The sequence below is a fragment of the Schistocerca gregaria genome, chromosome 4, assembly GCF_023897955.1.
Source record: "Schistocerca gregaria isolate iqSchGreg1 chromosome 4, iqSchGreg1.2, whole genome shotgun sequence".
Classification (NCBI taxonomy): Eukaryota; Metazoa; Arthropoda; class Insecta; order Orthoptera; family Acrididae; genus Schistocerca; species Schistocerca gregaria.
This window is the reverse complement of record NC_064923.1, coordinates 477094101-477117550: the sequence shown is the minus strand read 5'-3', so window position 1 is coordinate 477117550 and position 23450 is coordinate 477094101. Positions and strand designations below refer to the sequence as shown.

General features: G+C 43.6%; 1 long non-coding RNA gene across 1 annotated transcript; it reads right to left on the bottom strand.

Annotated features, from left to right (window-relative positions):
- Positions 1 to 3434: 3434 nt before the first annotated feature.
- On the bottom strand, positions 3435 to 18149 carry LOC126266890 (uncharacterized). The gene is made up of 3 exons (XR_007548942.1): positions 17144 to 18149; positions 11535 to 11729; positions 3435 to 4646 (listed from the first exon to the last, which is right to left on the bottom strand). It is a non-coding gene; the product is annotated as an uncharacterized LOC126266890 (long non-coding RNA).
- Positions 18150 to 23450: the final 5301 nt, after the last annotated feature.

Sequence of the window (23450 nt, the reverse complement as noted above, 5' to 3'; positions counted from 1 at the left end):
CAGGACGATACCAAGGGAGGTATCTTGCAAATACGCGATATTGAGCATCCAAGGAGGACGAAACAATTTTACCGGTTGTCGCTCGTAATTAAACGTAACGGCTACAGCGCAATGATCAGTAAAACAGGCTGGTATCACATCAACAGCCAGAAGTTGCCCACACAAGGAATCGGAAAGGTAAAAGCGATCGAGGCGACTGCTAGACGTGGGAGTAAAGTAGGTATGTCGCACAAGTGTAGGATTGCGAGAAACCCACACGTCACGCAGGTGCAAGGAGCGCACAAGGTCGTCGAGTTCTTTACTGAAATTAAAATTAGGAGACTGATCTACCGGCCGTAGAACACAATTGAAGTCCCCACCTAAAATTATCTTTGTCGGGGATTTACGAAGCAGGTAAATGACTTCTTCTTTATAGAAACTCGAGCGTGCGGTAGTACAACCCGAACCAGAAGGGGCATAAAGAAGGAGTAAACTGAGATCATAAAACGTGCACCCGATCCCCCTTCCACTGTCAAGTACTTCGAAATTCATCAACGGAATGCCTTCTCTATAAAACAAGGCAGTGCCCGTAGAAAGTTCGGAAGCGACATTAAAAAACGTCGAGAACCCAGGAATGGAAAACTGGTCGAATAGGACTTCCTGTAAAAAAACAACATCTGCCCCAGACTGATAGATAAACTGTCGCAAAGCGGCGAGCCGAAGCTCAGAACATATTCTGTTAATATTCAGAGTAAGAAATGTATATGCTTGCATGGAACTTCAACCTACAAAGAAAAACAAAGATCGGTAGAGAGCCGTCAGCTGACGGAGCAGCATACAAGTAATCATACCAGAAACAAGCGCTGAACCACAGAGAGAAAAACTACGAAACAGAACCCTCATCTTCCCACTGCTTTTTCTTCGGCCGTGACGCGGCTCTCCGTGGCTGTTTACGGATTCGACTGCGGCTCCGCGGTGCCGACGCTGCAGCGTTCGGCTGCGTAGGAGCATCATGTAGACATTCCGTGTCAGATTGCGAGAGAGAGGCCTCTACATCCCACTCGTCCGCAGACATGGGTTCACGGTGGGACAGTTGGTGAATAACAACGGGATCCACTGGCTCTGGAGAATCAATCAGTTGTTTGATGGGAGGAGGCTGTGACCCAGAGGGGGCGACAGAAATTCCAGAAGGGGGATGCGAAACAGAGTCAATAGGAGAAGTGTCAGAGAGCACCGGAGAAGACACGTGGCAACCAGAAGCAGGTTCCGTCACGGGCGTCTCCGAAGAGGCTGCCGCGGTAGCAGGAACAACGTCAGATAAGGTGTCAGGGAGCTTCTGCAAAGGCGTGATAGCACCTGTGGCTTCCTCATCCACGATTTCCGACTGAGAAAGAGAGTCCTTTACCGGAGGCCCATCGGAAGGGCGAGCCAATAAGGAAGATTCATCAGCCGCATCATCCTGTGTTCGCCGACGCTTGTTGTGAGAAATCAGCGCGGGAACATCGGAATTATGGGCAGCAACATCCCTACTCAAGGACAACGGGGGAAAATCACGGCCGTTGTCGGGTAACGAATCACTGCGTCCCTCAGTAACAGTGAGCGATTCAGTCCGAGATCCTTGCGGGAGAAGATCAGCTAAAGTCAATTTTTTACGCTGTTCGTATGTAGGTTTTAATACCACCACACGCCGCGGACAATTAGTACGGAAATGACCAGTTTCATTACAATAATAACATGTTCCTTCCTGGCCACTGTACGTGATATGGACCCTATAACCACATACCTGTAGGTGAGAAGGAATAGGTTTTTTGACCACCATTTCCACCGACCGAATACCACTATATACCTGTAAGCGGTGCTAAGCAGACCAGCGTTCCTTTCGAATATGGCGTACGTCCCCATAAGGAAGCAAAACGGACTTCAGAAAACAGTCGTCAACCTCGGGCGGAAGGTTAAATACCCGAACATTCGTATATATCACTTCTGCATTTGCCAAGAGAACCATACTAGTGGAACCATCACGGTGCGTAAAGGGTACCTGAGAACCATGACGAGAAAGTAGCCTATCAACCTGGAGCGGGTCAAGAAACTTAACAAAAAACACATATAATTCGCTGTCGAAATATGCGGTATGCACCTGATCAGTAGTGACCTTAACTGTATCGACTAACCAGTCATGTATCTCCAAAGAACCGGGCTGGACGTGACGCGTGGATTTGTCAAAGGTAAAACTGACTGTACCTGTACGCGGAACTTTCGTGGGAACCATGGTGGACATCACGGCGAGAGACGACGCCGCGACAGGAAGGGCCGCACGAACACCAAACACCAGCCGACAACCAGCGATGCGACGCGCACGGAGACCAACACGGCACTAAACTGACAGGAGGAAAACACGCTGCGCTACGGTAGAGGCGGAACTAAGAGCACGACCTAGTCGACCGACGCGCGAAGCGAGAATAGACTCAGGACCTCTGCCTTTCGCGCGCAAGTGCTGTACCAACTGAGCTATCCAAGCACGACTCACGTATGCCCATGTTGTTATAAGAATCGCATTAGCCACCTAAATTTGTGTACATGCAAATTAATAAGGTAGATATTAGAGAAGTGGCCACTACACAGTTAGTTTTCTGGGCAGGGAACACAAAACCTCAAAGAGGGGACTTCACATCTGCTTTCCATCAGTAGCACTTTGCTTATGACCGATTTGATGTTTCTCTACAGTATTATCTTCTAGAGTATCTCTTTATCATTTTCAATGTACTACTATATGAAGCTCATTTTCTTATGATAATGCACTAGTAATTAATTCAAGTTAGCTGCAATATAAACCCTTTAGTTGCAGCATGGAAGATGTCGCAGTTCATTCTATCGCATTTACTGGTGGTAAACTATGAAACTTTCCCGTCTGCTCTATATCTCTTTTGTTATTGATAACCTTCCCTTTTGCAATAAACTATGTAACCTTTCCTTAGGACTTCTATCTCTTGCTTAATAATAACAAATCAAATCTTCCCTTTGAAATTTATTCTCTTTCTCTATCTTCGCATACAAATTTAATTGCTGCTTATTAAAAATGATTTTCTGATTATTTCGGCGGAACATAGAATGTGTCGTCGTCGTGGCCCTCGGTCGTTTTGTACAATAACACAAAACTGTTCCTTACCTTTTTTTACTGCTACTGGATCGCCATGTGACTGCTACATCGTACTGCGACATGAATATACTTACTCTGTTTTACTATACTCTATTAGCTGCTGGTGGGCTTTCATAATAAGTGGCTGTATTTATTACCAAAGCTGACGTTATTCTTTAATAGCAAAGCTGACGTTATTCTATAATTAATTTGACTGAAATTACGTAATTCATAGTTATACTTTTTCTTGACAACAATAAAATTTTGCAAAGTTTTACGTTGATGGTTTTTGGGATGGATTATAATTAGAAATGCAATATTGCTGGCAAAAGTTAATTATATTCTGAATGAAATGATTTTACAAACGTTCAAATGGGACTTACTTTTTACAATAATCTTGCAACTAGCAATGCGCACACATACCTTCAGTAGTCTTGAGTTTCTCAAAAAATTAATTCAATAATATTAGTTCCTCTTATTATAATAGTTAGCTGATGTCTCTGTACACCCGTTTATAATCTCTTGTATATCATAGCTAGTGGCTGGCAGGCACACTGCTCCTCTCAACCTCTCGCTTCAGACCTGCTACCGACTCACTTCACTTCTCGGTTACTACTGACACCCTACGAACGCTAAAGCGCTGTCTCTCCTGCCAACAATGCTTTCTGGTGCAGACAATACCTGTTACCATTACTCAATGCGTGGTCTTTCCCGCTCTTTTCTTATAATGTATCCATACGCAGTCTCTTCCGCCCTTTTTAAAATTATATCAATTTGTGGTCTCTCTTGTCAACAATACTTTGGTGCAGACATTCCCTGCTACCACAATTATTTCCAACATGACAAATATTAGTTATTCCTACTTAATCCTATTAATAAAATATAAGAAATATACACGTCTTACAACTACTGCACTGTAAAATTGTAAAGTGCCTTTACAACATCTTTTATTTTTATAATGCGGATGAAAGGCAAACCACGTTATGTGCAGGTGTCTCTTATTTCGTAAAAACTAGAATACTCCGCTTCATTTCGAACCAGACACGAAGAAAGCAGCGTCGGAAATAAATGTCTCGTGGAAGTGAGAAGAGCGTGCTTGTTTCGAACTGTTCCCGGCTGTATTTTCTGTCAAACTCGACGTCGACACTAAAGAGCCTCGGAGGCGTTTGCCGGATGAAACATGTGCGGGGCGAGTCGGCGGTCACGCCACGGCGGCGTTTACGGCCGGCCCGTCGCCGGGGCTATTTTTCCGCGTCCGTGGCGTGCCTGTCAGCCGGCCGCCAGCCATCGCCTTTGCCCGTCCTGACAGACACATTTATTACCGCCGTTGACGAGCGGCTGGCGTGCCCTACGTGAGGCAGCCAAGGCCGCGCCGCCGACGCCCGCCGCCTGCAGGAGACTCGGGCACGTCCGCGACCACGCGACACTCAAAAAGAGTGTCGTCGGCTGTTGCGAGCGGCGAGACGTGCACAGGTGACGCGCACAGGTGACGCGCATCCGTTCCAGGTGTTTGCACTGATGAGGGGTTGAACTGGAAAAAAACGCAATGAGGATGTGCTGAAACGCTTGAGTTCAGCTACTTATGCTATTAGGGGTCATTGCAAATACATCTGAGTAAATTAGCTTACCACGCCTATTTTCATTCTCTGCTTTCGTATGGCATCATATTCTGGGGTAGCTCATCATTGAGTAAAAGACTGTTCATTGCACAAAAGCGTGGGGGTTGGGTTGGGTTGTTTGGGGAAGGAGACCAGACAGCGAGGTCATCGGTCTCATCGGATTAGGGAAGGACGGGGAAGGAAGTCGGCCGTGCCCTTTGAAAGGAACCATCCCGGCATTTGCCTGGAGCGATTTAGGGAAATCACGGAAAACCTAAATCAGGATATCCGGACGCGGGATTGAACCGTCGTCCTCCCGGATGCGAATGCAGTGTCTAACCACTGCGCCACCTCGCTCGGTACAAAAACGTGTAATCAGAATAATTGCTGGAGCTCATCCAAGATCATCCTGCAGACACATATTTAAAGAGCTAGAAATCTTCACTGTAGCCTAACAATATATATATATATATATATATATATATATATATATATATATATATATATACTCTTATCAAATTTGTTATTAACAATCCGAACGAATTCAAAAGTAATAGCAGTGTACATGGCTACAACACTAGGAGAAAGGATGATCTTCACTACTCAAGGTTAAATATAACTTTGGCTCAGAAGGGGGTAAATTATGCTGCCACGAAAGTCTTTACTCACTTACCTAATAGCATCAAAAATCTGTCAGATAGCCATATAGCATTTAAAAGGAAATTAAAAGAATTTCTTAATGGCAACTCCTTCTACTCATTGGCTGAATTTAGCCATATAGCATTTAAAAGGAAATTAAAAGAAGTGTTCCACAAGGCACAAATAAAGCACTTTCTGCGAGAGTACCTTGTCATTTGCCACTACGCGATTCGATGGTTCACACCATCATGTGCAGAATTGTTTATTTACATAGCTGGTATTGGTAAAGAGTACAGATTGCTTTTCAAAGTAGCAGACCAAGAGCGGTGTGGGTTATGTGGCGTCTCTTGCTAATATAAAAAAATTGTTTATTTAGGAAAATACCAGATGGCAGCTATAAGAGTCGGGGGACATGAAAGGGAAGCAGTGGTTGGAAAGGGAGTGAGACAGGGTTGTAGTCTCTCCCCGATGTTATTCAATCTGTATATTGAGCAAGCAGTAAAGGAAACAAAAGAAAAATTTGGAGTAGGTATTAAAATTCATGGAGACGAAGTAAAAACTTTGAGGTTCGCCGATGACATTGTAATTCTGTCAGAGACGGCAAAGGACTTGGAAGAGCAGTTGAACGGAATGGACAGTGTCTTGAAAGGAGGATATAAGATGAACATCAACAAAAGCAAAACGAGGATAATGGAATGTAGTCCAATTAAATCGGGTGATGCTGAGGGAATTAGATTAGGAAATGAGACACTTCAAGTAGTAAAGGAGTTTTGCTATTTAGGAAGTAAAATAATTGATGATGGTCGAAGTAGAGAGGATATAAAATGTAGACTGGCAATGGCAATGAAAGCGTTTCTGAAGAAGAGAAATTTGTTAACATCGAATATAGATTTAAGTGTCAGGAAGTCATTTCTGAAAATATTTGTTTGGAGTGTAGCCATGTATGGAAGTGAAACATGGACGGTAACTAGTTTGGACAAGAAGAGAATAGAAGCTTTCGAAATGTGGTGCTACAGAAGAATACTGAAGATAAGGTGGATAGATCACGTAACTAATGAGGAGGTATTGAATAGGATTGGGGAGAAGAGAAGTTTGTGGCACAACTTGACTAGAAGAAGGGATCGGTTGGTAGGACATGTTTTGAGGCATCAAGGGATCACAAATTTAGCATTGGAGGGCAGTGTGGAGGGTAAAAATCGTAGAGGGAGACCGAGAGATGAGTACACTAAGCAGATTCAGAAGGATGTAGGTTGCAGTAGGTACTGGGAGATGAAGAAGCTTGCACAGGATAGAGTAGCATGGAGAGCTGCATCAAACCAGTCTCAGGACTGAAGACCACAACAACAACATGCTGAGGGAATTAATTTAGGAAGTGAGACACTTAAATTAGTAAAGGAGTTTTGCTACTTCGGGAGCAAAATAATTCATGATGGTCGAAGTAGAGGGGATATAAAATGTAGACTGGCAATGACAAGGGAAGCGTTTCTGAAGAAGAGAAATTTGTTAACATCGGGTATAGATTTAAATGTCAGGAATTCGTTTCTGAAAGTATTTGTATGGAGTGTACCCATGTATGGAAGGGAAACATGGACGATAAATAGATTGGACAATATGAGAATATGGTGCTGCAGAAGAATGCTGAAGATTAGGTGGGTAGATTATGTAACTACTGATGAGATATTGAATAGAATTGGGGAGGAGTTTGTGGCACAACTTGACTAGAAGAAGGAATCGGTTGGTAGGACATGTTCTGAGGCATCAAGGGATCACCAATTTAGTATTTGAGGGCAGATTCGAGGGTGAAAATCGTAGAGGGAGACCAAGAGATGAATAGGTACTGGGAGATGAAGACGCTTGCATAGGATAGAGTAGCATGAAGAGCTGCATCAAACCAGTCTCAGGACTGAAGACCACAACAACAACAGTATATAGAAAATGTACTTTGAGGTTAAAAAACAGGAATGTCTGACACAGTCAACTGTAGTTACAGGGGCGGTAGACTCTACAGTCTCCACGTGAAGACTATGAAGTGGAACATCGCAACGCGTAGTGGCAAGATAAACAAGTGACTGACGCAGACATAATTCTATTTATATTTATCAACAAATGGTTCAAATGGTTCTGAGCGCTATGGGACTTACCGTCTGAGGTCATCACACTCGTAGAACTTAAAACTACTTAAACTTAACTAACCTAAGGACATCACATACATCCATGCCGGAGGCAGGACTCGAACTTGCGACCGTAGCGCCTAGAACCGCTCGGCCACCACGTCCGGCATTTATCAACAGTCGCAGCTCTTATAATGACATCTCTCACGGACGAAATATTCGTTCCACAAGGTTCCGTGTTAGGATTGCTAGTAGTTTCAGTCTGCGTACAGATCAAACTCACTAGCCATTACGACTAAATTGCCATATTATTTTTGTGTGTGCTAGTATCGCTGATACCTCTCTCATTTCTCTCAGACTGGACGCCTCAGTATTCATTATACATTGGTGTGCAAAACTTAAGGACGAAATGTGTCACTGCCAACTAACATATCTCGATCAAATTCAGAAGATAACTGAGGGAAATACACAATGAGATGAACAAGTCACCAAGATTGGTGATGGTCCCCTGGTCATTACAAAATGCGGAGAATGGCTCTTCTACATCTACGTCTACATCTACTTCTACATACATACTTCGCAAGCTACAATATGGTGCGTGAAGTAGGGGTCTCTGTACCATTGCTAGTCATTTCCTTTCTTCTTCCACTTGTAAATAGAGCAAGGGAAAATGACCGTCTATATGCCTCAATATGAATCTAAGTTTTCGTATCTTATATTCGTGGTTCTTAACGCGAAATGTATGTTGACGGCAGCAGAATCATTCTGCAGTCGGCTTCAAACGCCGGTTCTCTAAATTTTCTTGATAGTTTTCCTCGAAAAGAACGTCACCTTGTCTGCATAGATTCCCATTTGAGTTCCCAAAGCATCTGTGTAACACTTGCGTGTCGTTCGAACGAGCCAATAACAAATCTAGCAGCCACCACTGAATCCACTGAATTGCTCGATGTCTTCTTTTTTTCCGACCTGGAACGGATCCCAAAGAATTAAAGAATAGGCCGCACTAACGCCCTGTACGAGGTTTCCTCCACGGGTGAACCACACTATTACAAAATTCTCCCAATTAACCGAAGCAGTCCATTCGCCTTTTCTACTAAAATCCTCACATGCTCCTTCCGTTTCATATCCCATTGCAACAGTATGCTCAGATACTTAAATGACGGGTCTTTGCCAAGCAGGACACTGCTTACGCTGTATCCTGACATTAGGAGCTTGTTTTACCTAGTCATCAGGATCAACTAAAATTTTTCTACACCTAGAGCTAGCTGCCAGTCATCAAACCAACTAGACATTTTCTCTAAGGCATCTTGTATTTTCCGTCAGATCACCAACGTTAAGCGTTCTCGGGCGTGGCCGGCTCTTGGGTTGGAGACCATCCGGGCCATTTTCCGTGGTGCACACAGCCTCGTGATGCCAACTGAGGAGCTACTTGACCGAATAGTAGCGGCTCCGGTCAAAGAAAACCATCATAACGACTGGGAGAGCAGAGTGCCGACCACACGCCCCTCCTATCCGCAACCTCACCTGAGGATGACACGGCTGTCGGGTGGTCCCGGTGGGCCATTTGTGGTCTGAAGACGGAGTGCTAATCTTCTATTGTCCTACAGTCAGTCAGCTTCGACACCTTCCTGTACACCACAGCATCATCAGCAGACAACCGCAGATTGATGCCCATCCCGTCCACTAGATCACTTACTTGTATTGAAAATAATAGCGGTCCTTTCACAATTCACTAGGGCACTCCTGTCGATACCCTTGTCACTGATAAATGGCTCTAAGCTATGGGACTTAACATCTGAGGTAATCAATCCCACTGATAAACACTCGCTACTGGCTTCCTATACTTAAGAAGTCTTCGAGCCACTCACATATCTGGGAGACTATTCCATATCCTCGTATCTTCTTTGACAGTCTGCAGTAGGGCACAGTGGCAAATCGTTTCCTAGTGTGTGTGTGATCATTACGGACGTCAATGCATTCTCTGCAATATGCTCCCATTCTGGCCACAAGATTGGTAAGAAGTTTTTGTGGTAGGGCGTCCAACTCCCCCACTTCTGCGGTTGACAACTGCTAGACGGGCGTTGGCACACATGGGCGTGGTGACATACGTCTCCCCAACGCACGCTTTAAGTGTTCGTTGGAATTTATGACGGGGCAACGGGCAGGCCAATCCCTTCGCCCTATATCCTCCAGCTCCACGTGCACTGTTCGATGCAGTCGCGCATTGTCATACATAAAAATGAAGTTAGGGCCGAATGCACCCCAGCAAAGACGCACATGAGGACGGAGTATAAGTCAAAATGACGTTGACTCGTAACTGTACCATGTTCAAAGATTTGAAGGTCAGCACATCCATGTGGGTTTTTGAAATACCAAGTCTTGATGTTGTGGTAATAAGAATGCCTAGAAATGTGGAACGTTGCTTCATCTGAAAATAGTCATTTTTTCAGGTAGTCACTGTCAGCAGCTATGGAAGACGCGAATGCTTACCACAGATGTCGAATGTTTGGCTGCAGAGCCCGGACCATTTGCAGTTTGTACGCTAGAAGGTATAACCGCTTCGAGGAATTTACGTGATGAATGATGAAATGACTTGAGCGGTCTGCGTGTAAATGAAGAGGGCACTGTATCAACACGATCTTGAGACACAGGGAGCGTCGACTTCGAGGAAGGTCATTGACACTGGCTTCCTCTTTAAAAATTTTAAACCAACTAATTATGCTTGTTTTTAGCGGTTGTTCCCTCCAATATCAGCGTCTTTAATTCCTGAGTAATTTTGTCATAAGTTTGCCTTCTACCGGCCTGTCCCCATTTGGAAACGCTCCAATCGAAATCTACAGCAAGGACAAAGGAAAATCCTTTGAGAACTTCTAAACATTTTACAACAAACCACAGTTCTCTGATACTTTCCAGGTTAAAAGTTTTTGAAATGATAGCGTTCTTTATGGACACCCTGCACTTCAAATTTCTTTTAATTCTACTTGAATGTTTTGTAAAAGTTCTCACTGAAGAGCAACAATGTACCGCTGCCTGCTCGCAATAAAGGGAAGAAAAGAACCACGAGTAAGTGCTGTCTACACCATATTCAGACGTTAGTCAAACAGGCAATGGTTCATTCCGGCACTCGTACATCTCGTCTGGGACCCAGAGTCATGCCATTCCGGGTGCTTTTCTAGGTGACGGATTGAAATGACGGTTAGCAAGATGAAAATGATAAGCTCGGTTCCTTGGCTTCAACTGAATGCGTAAATAGAATGGGGTCGTTGTGCAACACTATGAGCTCAGTTATTAACAGTATTGACGTGAGCCCTTGGAAGTAAAACTGTAAGCTAATTAATTCAACCTAGAAAAGCACTCCTAGTCTACGTTGTACTTCATTTACTCACTTTTTTGTTGTTTTGTTGTGGTCTTCAGTTCAAAGATTGATTTGATCTCGCTCTGCACGTTAGTCTTGTTTTGTGTCTCTGCTTTCTTGCCTCAGGCTACCTGTGATTTCCTTAATTCGATTAAGTGGGGAGGTAGGAGAAAATACTCAGGTGCATATAACCTAATGTAATGTTTTCTTTTTGAGAGATATTTGAACCAAATTGTCTCATATTGTCATTATGTTATTGACTGTAATCTGAAATACTGTTTCAATTTTTTGTCAAATAGTCTGATCATGGCGCTGTCGGATACTTTGAGAACACACATTTTCATATGAAAAGATTTTCTCAAGGTTACTGCGCTTATCATTTTCAAAATGTCGTAAGGTATTCTGAGGAATTAGGTAAACAGGTCCGTGTAACAGGTTTATTACATAGGTCTTAGAACACTCGCAACAATTTTTTAAATTAATGTGAATGATACATAGCAATATTTGCTATATATATTTAAATAGATTCGACAGTAATGCACTTTGAAACATTTTATACCACATGAAGTTGTGTTACAGTATTTACATACTTTGTAGCAAATTTCACCATCTTATCTGCAATGATTCAGAAGAAAATGTTACTTACACAATGGAAAATGAAAGTTACAGAAAATGCAGCAAAAGATTTTATTAGCATTTATTCCAGAAAAAAGTACCTCAGTGCTGGCTATAACGAAGCATTTCGTCTTGATGGTCTTTTTGTAGCTGGCATTTCCTTTTGGCAATACGCTTCACTGAAATTTCAGAACTAGCAGGTTACATCACCAGTCTTTTTCAGTAAGTTTTCCGTGGATTAATCTGCATCAGATCATAATCTCATAACGCTCCTGATACTTCCAGTGTTGCCATCACTGAAAAGCAGACAAGAATAATATCGTGAAATTTTAATAATACTAGATGAACAATGTATATTCTTCGTGCGCCTCTTCTGAAGGGGGTTCTTAAACCTTTCGTTCGGATTTTGCGTTCCATTATGTGTAATAAATCGTAATTAACGGCATTATAAGTGGATTCATATTGCAAACAAGGACGGAGTCGTGCAGAAAAGGGGACGTGGCACTGCGCATTGGCTGAAAAAAAAAATGGCCTTTACATCATTATAGCACTGATTAAACTCTTAAAACTGGGGACAATGTTTCTAACATGATACAGAACTATGAGACGGTAGAAAATTAAAACACAATTTGTATTCATCTGAACCAGCATATCCTTAGTCCAGCCGTGGTTCGAGCCGGGTCTCAGCACTTTGGTCCCCTTACCACCTTTACCAATTTATCGACTCATTGCTGCCTCAGGATGTGTCCTGTCAACTTATCCCCTCTTTTACTTAAATTGTGTCGTAAAGATGTTTCCTCGCAGTCGCAATTCAGTACTCTTCCGCAATACAACATTTCAAAAGTTTCTAGTCTGTTTTTTCCCATTGTCTTTCCCGTTTCACTTCCTAAGAAGGCGATACTTCTGGGATATACTTTAAGAAATGATTTGGTAATGTATAAATTTACCCATATTCCGTCGTTCCTAAGTTGCTTCAAAATTCAGGAATGTATCTTTGCAACCAAACGAAATGCAGCTCATTTATTTTCCACACACCTTTCGCTTCTTCTATTTGCGAAGCATCTTCAGTAGCTAGCAATACATGTTTGTCTTAACGTGTATATTACATTGGTGCAATAGTTCGTTTTGCGTGTTGGTATTCCGGTTGCTATTGGTTTATTTCTCGATTGTCATTTTTTATTTGTGGTTCACTGTTGGTATTTGATTTTGCACGTGGTCATTTTGCCATTTTCAGGTAGTCAGTGGAGCTGTAGACACTAGAAAATGGAGTGGCAAGTGGAGAAATAGGTACATTTCCGTCGTAGGCCTCTCTGAATTCGGTAGAGGGGTGACAGCAGTGGACGTAGCCAGAAAAACTCGTGCCTTGTATGGGGGCAGTTCCATTGGACAGAGCACGGCAAGAAAATGATTTCCTGGTTTTAAGGAGGACCGTTTTCACGTTAGTGATTCCCCACTTTCGGAAGACCTTCAGGGTTTGATGAAGGTCATTTACATATGGTAATCCACAATAATCCACGTCAGTGCACTCGAGAACTGCATGCAGTGGGCACGTTCCAAAAGTTTTGTGTGTGGGTACGTCATGCTCTAAGCCAAAACTACAAAAATCTTGGGTGGCCATATGTACATTACAGTACGGTCGTCATCAAGTGCTCGTGAACAACACCGACCATTGCTATTCCGTATCGTTACTGATGACGAGAAACTGTGACTTTATGTTGACATAAGGAAAACAAAGGAATGGTTCAGCCCAAACAAAGCAGCAACTCCACTTACAAAGAACTGCATGCTTCCACAAAAGATGATGTTACGCATCTGATGGAATTGCGACGGTGTGGTGTACTACGAATTATACAATGAAGGCTTCCACGACCGGATGTTTCAGCTGCTGAGAATTTTTCGGGGTTTTATGGCAGTGGTCCATGGACTCTTCATGGAACCTCCGAAGATGTCCAACGCAGCCTTGGACGAAACGTCAGGGATTGAAGAGTTCCATGGACCACGGCCATAAAACCCAGAAAAATTCTCAGTATTACGAATTGTTTCGCCGAGGTGTACCCATCACTGCTAACATTTATTGTCAACAACTGAGACGTCTTGCAGATGCAATCCAAGAACAACGACCAGGAAGACTGCGTGAAGTGATGCTACTCCACGATGAGACCTGACGACATTCTGCTAGACTGACAAAAATTTTGAATTTCCTGATACACTGATTCGAGTTCTTGACATTCTAATTAGTGTATACATGCTGCTTCGTGTTTCTTTGGTTGGTCTTCTGCTGTCTGTAAATGTGACTAAAGTGTGTTTGAAGTTCTGTGATCAATGTGGAATTCTATTTTCTGTAGTGATTTGATATTCTGTGTGTTGATTTGGGTTTCTATGTTAAATTGCATCATTTCACTCTGTTAGTCGTATCATTAGTGTTACTATTTTGTGTTTGTGTGTGTACTGTAGTGTCTTTATTGTTTGATTGTTTGTGAGGTTATTTTTTTGTGTTTCAGTTCTCCGTGTGTTTTCATTTTTCTTTAGATATGTTTTCAATTGTGTTTGAGTCTTTATACAACCATGGAAAATGGAAACTGAACATCAATCATGCAACAGGACATGAAAATTATTAGAGTGAACAATTACAACGAAACGGTCCTGACATTACAGGAAAACTTTCATACAAAGAGTCCTTCCAATGAACATGAAATTAATTAATGACGAATTCAGGATAGGCAATAACCCGCTGATTATATTAACCACTACAACAATAATAAACAGAGGTATAAAACAGAACCAGACGAAATAATACATTAAACTTTCTCTCTCTACACACACACACACACACACACACACACACACACACACACAAGCACGCACGCAAGCAAGCAAAACAAGACATGCCACGCACACACGTTACAAATGAACAAACACAAACTATACAGCCACACCACAAATTAAAGACGGAGGACAAACACACAATGACTGTTGGCAACACTGCACATTGCAAACTCACACACTGATTACACAGTGAAAAGTGGAAGTGAAGTTTGAAATAAATGTGGTCGAAAACAAGACCGCGTATAACAAGCCGTCTGGAGTGTGCAGACCCAGTAAATACATCTTCAAGACGACACTCGTGGATTAACAACATTAGAAACTCTAAGTAACATCAAATGATAGTTTAAATTCACGAAATTTGTACTGCAAAAGTTGTTCCCAGCCTGAAACACAAGAGAATAACAAGAGAAAACATGATATAGTGACAGGTTTGTAACCACTATAAAGCGCGGTTATTATATTCATGAAATAAACATATATTACAGCTCACTAAAGATGCTTCATAAATAAAGGAAGTGACAAGCATATGCCGAAAAACAAACTGCCTTTAATTTAGTTGTAAAGATGGAATACACAATCCACGAATTTAAATTTATGTTCAACGTTAACCAAATTATCTTTTTTCCGAAAAGCTATCCTTGCTATTCCCAGTGGCCGTATATCCTCTTTGCTCATGCCATCACAACCCATTTTACTGCTCAGGCTCGTTGCACCAGCTGCAAATTTAAGGTTTCGTGTGACTGCCGCAATCAAACTGAAGAAGGAAGCACTGTAGAGTGCGTGACATAGAATCAAATGTACAGGGCGGGCAAAACAAAAGTGGTCCGGAAAATTTATCATGTACCTTTAAGATAGGCGACCCAACTTGCTTCATCCGCATCCAGGTTTGAAGAAGTTGGGTTGCCTATCTAAAACGTGCATGATATATTTTCAGGCTCAGTTTTATTTTCTCCGCCCTGTGTAACTGCAGTCTAAATATATTTCTAAGAAGAATTAGAAAAAAAATATTATTGTCCTGAGCTGCTAGTGAAAAACTTCATTTATAAAACCAGTTTCAGCCGTCTGAGCGTCATCAGGTGCTTAAAAGTATTCATAGCATCTTGCTATGCGAAATATACAATCGTTATCGTCAGGTGTCAAAACCATACATAAGACACTGTTATCATATCGTAATGAAAATCAATCTGAGAGATAGACTGAAGACGTTACGATGCGATAAGAGTGTATTATCCATGGTTTTGTCACCTTACGGTAATGTTTTTATATGACACTGTGAATATTCTTATGAATCTGAGGATGGCCATAGCTGAAACTGGTTATATAAACAAACTATTTTATCAGCGGCTCAAGGCGTTAATATGATATTTTTCAAATAATGGTATAAGGCGTGTGAGACACCACGTCCTGAAAATACGTTTAAGATTTCGCTAGTAACGTAGCGGACAAATAAGACATCTTGGCAGAGGTGCATGTACGGGGACAGGCAAAATAATGTGAACAGTGGTAGTAATGGGATGGTAAGTTTGACGGTCAACAACACAGGTAAGGCACGTGTCGCACTGGACTGTGTGTGTTCAGTACGGACTAGGCATCAGTGCAGGTTGTTTACGAGTACTCAACGTGCAATGAAAGATTTTACTGAGTCCCAAAGAGGGCAGATTATGAGGGCCCCATTAGATGGAGCATCAGTAACCAACTTCGTGAATGTTTTAAGAGAAACTATTTCAACAGTCATGACATCCTACTGAAAACACGGAAAGACATCACCGTGTACACGTAATAGTGGGCGCAAATCAAAACTAAATGACAGGGATCGTCGTACGCTAACACGAATAGTGCCAAAACAACCCAAAACTGCGGCGGCTAAAGTTACTGCAAAGGCTCGAAAGCCATTTTCGAGACCCCGTATCTATCAACATAACTCCATAAAGCGAATATTTATGGGCGAGCTGCTCTACCGAAACACGAGCTGCTATACCAAAACCATTAGTGACGATAACCAACGCAAAGAAGCGTAAAACGTGGTATCAGGAGCATTAATGCAGGACGTTTGAACAGTGGAAACACGTCGTATGATCCGACGAATCAACGTTTTCGTATTTACAGCATCGTCTGGAGAACGCCAAAAGAACCCTACAGCCCTGATTTCTTAATTCCAACTGTCAGACATGGAAGTGGGAGTGTGATGGTGTGGGCAGCCTATCATGAAATTCTGCTGGTCTATATCTATATTTACATTATTCCTCCGCAAGCCAACCAACGGTGTGTGGCGGTGGGCACTTTACGTGCCATTGTCATTACCTCGCTTTCCTGTTCCAGTCGCGTATGGTTCGCGGGAAGAACGACTGCCGGAAAGCCTCCGTGCGCGCTCGAATCTCTCTAATTTTACATTCGTGATCTCCTCGGCAGGTATAAGTAGGGGGAAGCAATATATTCGATACCTCATCCAGAAATGCACCCTCTCGAAACCTGGACAGCAAGCTACTCCGCGATGCACAGCGCCCCTCTTGCAGAGTCTGCCAATTGAGTTTGCTAAAAATCTCCGTAACGCTACCACGCTTACCAAATTACCCTGTGACGAAACGCGCCGCTCTTCTTTGGATCTTCTCTATCTCCTCCATCAACCCGACCTGGTACGGATCCCACACTGATGAGCAATACTCAAGTATATGTCGAACGAGTATTTTGTAAGCCTCCTCCTTTGTTGATGGACTACATCATTACTCGGAAAGGCCAGTTACAGCCAACGATTATGTCAACATATTAGGTGATCGGGTACACCCCATGATTCAGATGATGTTAGACAACAGTGATGTCGTATTTTAGAACGATAATGCACCCATAATGCACAGTCCAGTCGTGGTATAAGGAGCATGCAACTTACCTTTAGCGTCTTCCCTGGCCAGCACAGTCCCCGGACTTGAACATTATCGACCCCTGTGGGCAGTATTGGAGCGCAGACTCCGGAGCAGGTTTCCGCCTCCCTAGTCACTACAGGAGTTAGAAGAATGGCTTAACATTCCGCTGAGGACTATACAATCATTATATGCGAGTATTCCAAGAAGAATCGCAGCTGTATTTTGAGCGAATGGGGGTCCAACACCTTATTAATACACCATTCACGCGCAAGAACAAGTGTTCACATTATTTTGCATATCCCGTGTACAATCGCACCTGGAGCAGCAACCCGATGATGATGACCCCTCGACATTCCGAATAACTCGTGTTTACGAGCGACCCTGACAGCGACGGCAGTAAAACGTACTGTGACGCTAACGCTTTTGACGCGCTTCACCCGTTAGTGGTGCAGCACTTGATCCGTCAGCAACAGCCGCAGAAGAAAAGCGCTTAAGGCGACGTACCGCTGCAGACCGGTTGCCAGCCGGGCCTTTAGGGCGAGCTACCGTGTAGCCGCGCGGACGAGCGCGGCCCACCCTGCAGCCACAATGCCGTCGCCGTCCGCCGCCTTCCAAACACGGCTCGCACTCTCTCCGGCCGGCTGTCCTTATTTACGGACATGACACGGCACTTACATCATAATTTTTGTGGAATTGGACGCGGCGGCGCGGGGGCCCGTCCGAAGTGTATATAATGGGAGAGCCGGGCCTCCCGCCGTGAATACATATGGCGCCATTTGCAGCGGCGGGGCTCGCTTTGTGGCGCTGTATATGGCGGCCGCCGGCCCGTCCGGAATGGTCTCCGCCGGCCGGTTACGCGCGGTACGGCCGCCGTGGCCCTTTTACGCGCGCTCCTCTGACAAGACGAGGCTGCGCTCGCTGTAACTTCACAGCCGTCGTGTCGGGATAATTGGCTGCCGCGAGCCGCCTGCTTCCCGCGCCGGCCTGCGGCCACTGCGTGCCCACTGCCGCGGCGAGCTGCTCCGCCACTTGCTGTCCACCGCCGGCCGCGCAGTGGGCGGCGCTGTCCGGGGATTTCCCCGGTAGCCGCGTGGGCGACGCGCTCCCCGCAGAGCCAATAATTCCCGGCGTCACCGCGGACATCAATATGGCGTAATAACCGCGGGGGGTGTCCGACTGGCCGACTGCTGCTGCGGTCGACGGGAAGACAGGGTCGCTGACAGCTCGCGTGTAACGCTACACCGCCAGATGCCGGCTCGTTCGCGAACGGCGTGTGGCTATTTTACGGCACGGGGTTGTGAGTCAGTGCCACGAGTGGCGAGTGACACACCGCACACCCTCTGAAACGCTGCGGTTTTTCAGTCCGTAAATATTATATGCACTGTGGCACATCGCTTCTACGTCTGCTAAAAGTGGGCTTTCGTAGTAGCCCGAATGCTGTGAGAAAATTCTTTTCCAGGAATATCTGGAGCAGAGACTTTCCTGTGATCTATAACAAAGTATGCAGACGCAATAACTTCTGCCCTGTCCAAAAAATGGTTCAAATGGCTCTGAGCACGATAGGACTTAACATCTGAGGTCATCAGTCCCCTAGAGCAGGACTACTTAAACCTAACTAACCTAAGGACATCACACACATCCATGCCCGAGGCAAGATTCGAACCTGCGACAGTAGTGGTGGCGCGGTTCCAGACTGAAGCGCCTAGAACCGCTCGGCCACCGCGGCCGCCTCTGGCCTGTCCAGCCTCTTAATAAGGAGAGAATGATATAGTTAAGTTCAGTCATGGTGTGAAAATTGGCAATTGAGCCTACACAACGAAAAGTGTGAGGTCACACATATGAGTACTAAATGGAATCCGTTAAAACTTCTGTTATACGATAAATCAGGCAATCCTGAAGGCACTAAGTTCAACTAAACACCTAGGAATTAAAATTACGAACAACTTAAGTTGGAAGGAACACATAGAAAATGTTTTGGGGAAGGGTAACCAAAGACTGCGTTTTATTGACAGGATACTTAGAAAATGTAACAGATCTACTAAGGAGACTGCCTACACTACGCGTGTCTGCCCTTTTTTAGAATACTGCTGCGCGGTGTGGGATCCTTACCAGTTCGGTTTATAATTCAGCATGATAATGGCTGTCTGCACACGGTGAGAGTTATCTTCGTGCCGGCCCCATCCTACGATGGCCAGAAAGGTTGCGGAATCTCTCTCCCCGGTTGAGAATGCTTGGAGCATTATGGGCAGGCTACTCACACCATCTCGAGGTTTTGACGATCTAACGTGCCATTTGGACGGAATGTGGAACGATATCTCTCAGGAGGAAATCCAAGAACGCTACCAATAAATGCTAAGCCGAATAACTGCCTGATAAGTGCCAGACATGAACCAACGTATTAGTGATAAGCTCAATTTGTGAAGCACTTTTTCCTGAAAATTCAGTCATTTTAGTCTGCAAATGTACATCAGATCTACCGATTTCCGCCCTGCATAAGTGTCAGACGTGAACCAACCTATTGTGACCAGCTTAATTTTTGAAGCTCTTTTTCCTGAAAATTCAATCATTTGTTTGTCTGCAAATGTACATCAGATCTACCTATTTCCGCCCAATTCGGATAATTCCCTAGTGGTGTGTTGATTTTTCTTTTTTTTCCAAGCTTATAGACTATACCAATCCCACTTCCTATTTTCCCGATTATATAGGCTCTTGTAATACCTTCCCACTGAGTATAGAGTAGCATATCCGTCGCATCACTAACTTATCGTGATGGCGTAGCTATATCCCTCCAGTTACCACTACCTAAAAAAAAAAAACCTCTTAACAACCTTTCCTCCGTACTTGCATCTCCAGTGACTGCATCCTACTCTCATCCTTCGGTTCTCCACCATAATCTCGTCCCATCTACCCATTATGTGAAGCTGGTCATCAAACAAGAAGCGACATCAGCGTAAACTTCAGCGAGAGACCACCATGAAGGCGTTAACCATATATCAATGCACCCGATACAGCTACTATCTCTGTTTGATAATGTTATCTTCTACCTCCTTTCAGTGGCTTATAATATCATTTTTTGTTAAGAATCTGTAGGATGAAGACCCTGCTGCCAGCGCCCCCCTCCACCCCACTACCAACGGAAAAGAAATTACAATAAACAAAATAATATCCCAACACATTATGTGTGTGGCTTGTGGAGTAAGGAGTTTCTGTCTCTGAAGTTCTGTTCAGAAAGTTCCGCTAAACACCCACGCATGGTTTTCGAAAATGTTCAAATGTGTGTGAAATCGTATGGGACTTAACTGCTAAGGTCATCAGTCCCTAAGCTTACACACTACTAAACCTAAATTATCCTAAGTACAAACACACACACCCATGCCCGAGGGAGGACTCGAACCTCCGCCACGCATGATTTTCGTAATCCGTTCACTGAATTCGAAAAAAAACACTTTCAACAAGTAATTTTTTTCATTTATTAAGTCACAGCCACAAATGTATTGAAGAACAATTTCATTTTCCACCTTGGCAGTTTTACCACTATCAACTGATGACAGCTATTTCCCATTTTCAAGAGCGTCCTCCTGTACTCGTAAATTTACACCGGTACCCTTTGTGGGTGTATACAAATGTTCATCTGTCATTCTAATGCGTAGCTGCTGCCGTAGTAAATACTAGCGTGAACCATATGCCACATTCGTCAACGCTTTAAAAGTCATACATTGCACAAAACATTGTACTGTCCGGCTAAATGCAATCTTGTCAACTTTACAGTAAGCAGTTTAAAAGTAAACAGCTGTTCAAAGAAATGTCGACAGTCACCACTGCTCAGCCGATTGCATCTATCGATATGTGTAGGGCTTGGCGCCTCAGTATTACAGGCGTTTTGTAGGTGTATTTAAAATTATAATAGACGATGTACTGCACCTCACACACATAAATTCAATTACCCCTAACGCTGTCGTTTTATGCAACCAGCAATGTTATTGCTGGCCTTCATAAATCACGTAAGAAATTTTCATATTTTTTTACTCGCTATGTGTTAGTCCTACAGAAAAGACTAGCAGTGTCTTTTGACAGGAAATTTAATGTGGCTAAATTTTCTACTGGGATACGTTTTCGCCGGAGGCCACGGTTTTTTAGTTTTTCAAGAAAACTGTACAAAACTGACCTTCAAACGCACCTCCATCCCACACTCACCCCTCACCAGTTACGATTTCTAGTACGTTCTTCGTGACAGTCCCTCCTATCACTGAAAAAGAAATTTCCAACTACATGGACTTTTCCCAATATTCCACTTTTTTTAAATCTCTAGTGATTTGGTTCTTACGCCACCAGTATAGTCGGCTATTTCGTTAATATTATTAACTTAAACGTGCTAGTGCTGATAGTGAACGAGAAACGATTTCTTTATATGTTAGGCTAAAACTAATTACTTCAAAAATTGGATCCAAACATAACCCTTCAAGCACAGCAGTTCCTTAGGCAGAAGGCCTGAAAAATACAACGTTGTAATCGTCTATTTTGTGCTTTAAAAAGTCACAAAACTGTTAGGTAAAATTTACACAATAGTCAGTTTTACAGTCTCTAACTCGACTAAGTCGATAGCTTAGTAAGATCGGTCAATGAAGACCAAACAGTGTCGAATTTGGGAATAATACATGCAGTTGCAAGTACTTTTACAGTGGTGAGAGGGAGTGCCATGAACAGCATACTAGAAATTCTGACTTGTGGGGGTTCACTGTAGAAGGGAGTCCGTTTCAAAGTCAGTTTGGTACGTTTTTCTTGTATAACTCGAATACTACGGTCTCTGGCGAAAACGCATCCCAATAAAAATTTAACTAAATTAAATTTCCTACAAAAAGTCCTGTTCATATTTCCTTTAGTTTGCATGTAGCTAGCGAGAGAATATGAAAATCTCGCGCGTAGTTAATGAAAGCCAGTTATTACACTGAGAGTTGCATAAAACGACAGCAGTAGAGGCAGCTGAATCACCATGTGTAGTCATGCTTACGTCATACCATAGTGTATGTCATTATACAAAACGAAGTCAAAACTACAAAAACAAATTATTCAGACACTGAAATTTTAAAAACTTTCACAAAAAAATACACGAGAGTGTGAGCTGTCTTGCATTATCGCACCTGTAACTGCAGACTGGGCACTTACTTGCGTTATTTACACCATTCCACTACATGAAATACTCGGATGAAATTCTGCATAAAACTATTCTAGTTCGTAATTTTGTTTCTTCGTTCAACGTACCGTTATGCTCTCTTTCAGCATGCTTGTATATTTCCGTTTCCTCGAGTGCATCTATAACTCTTCATCTCGTGCTTGTACGTAATAGAATAACTGTGTGCGAAGAATTCCAGAAATTTTTTATAGGTAAGACGGGGAGCAATTTCACCACCGGATTTACAGAGCACATCAGGTTGACAGAACTATAATTGCATAGTGGCAACATTCCAAAGAGACCACCCACATTATTGCAGAAGATGCCAATGCCCTACAAATGCTACAAGCAAGCAAGTTTGGATGCACTCGAAGAAATGAAAATATACACGTATGCTGAAAGAAAGCGGGGAGTACGTCGGTTTTTGGAGAATTTTAGTCGACTCTGAAAAAGTGAAACAGTATTCATGCTGAAAATAAGTGCAACAGTCTCCAGTTTGATGTTTTCCTGGAAATTGAAATAAGAACACCGTGAATTCATTGTCCCAGGAAGGGGAAACTTTATTGACACATTCCTGGGGTCAGATACATCACATGATCACACTGACAGAACCACAGGCACATAGACACAGGCAACAGAGCATGTACAATGTCGGCACTAGTACAGTGTATATCCACCTTTCGCAGCAATGCAGGCTGCTATTCTCCCATGGAGACGATCGTAGAGATGCTGGATGTAGTCCTGTGGAACGGCTTGCCATGCCATTTCCACCTGGCGCCTCAGTTGGACCAGCGTTCGTGCTGGACATGCAGACCGCGTGAGACGACGCTTCATCCAGTCCCAAACATGCTCAATGGGGGACAGATCCGGAGATCTTGCTGGCCAGGGTAGTTGACTTACACCTTCTAGAGCACGTTGGGTGGCACGGGATACATGCGGACGTGCACTGTCCTGTTGGAACAGCAAGTTCCCTTGCCGGTCTAGGAATGGTAGAACGATGGGTTCGATGACGGTTTGGATGTACCGTGCACTATTCAGTGTCCCCTCGACGATCACCAGAGTTGTACGGCCAGTGTAGGAGATCGCTCCCCACACCATGATGCCGGGTGTTGGCCCTGTGTGCCTCGGTCGTATGCAGTCCTGATTGTGGCGCTCACCTGCAC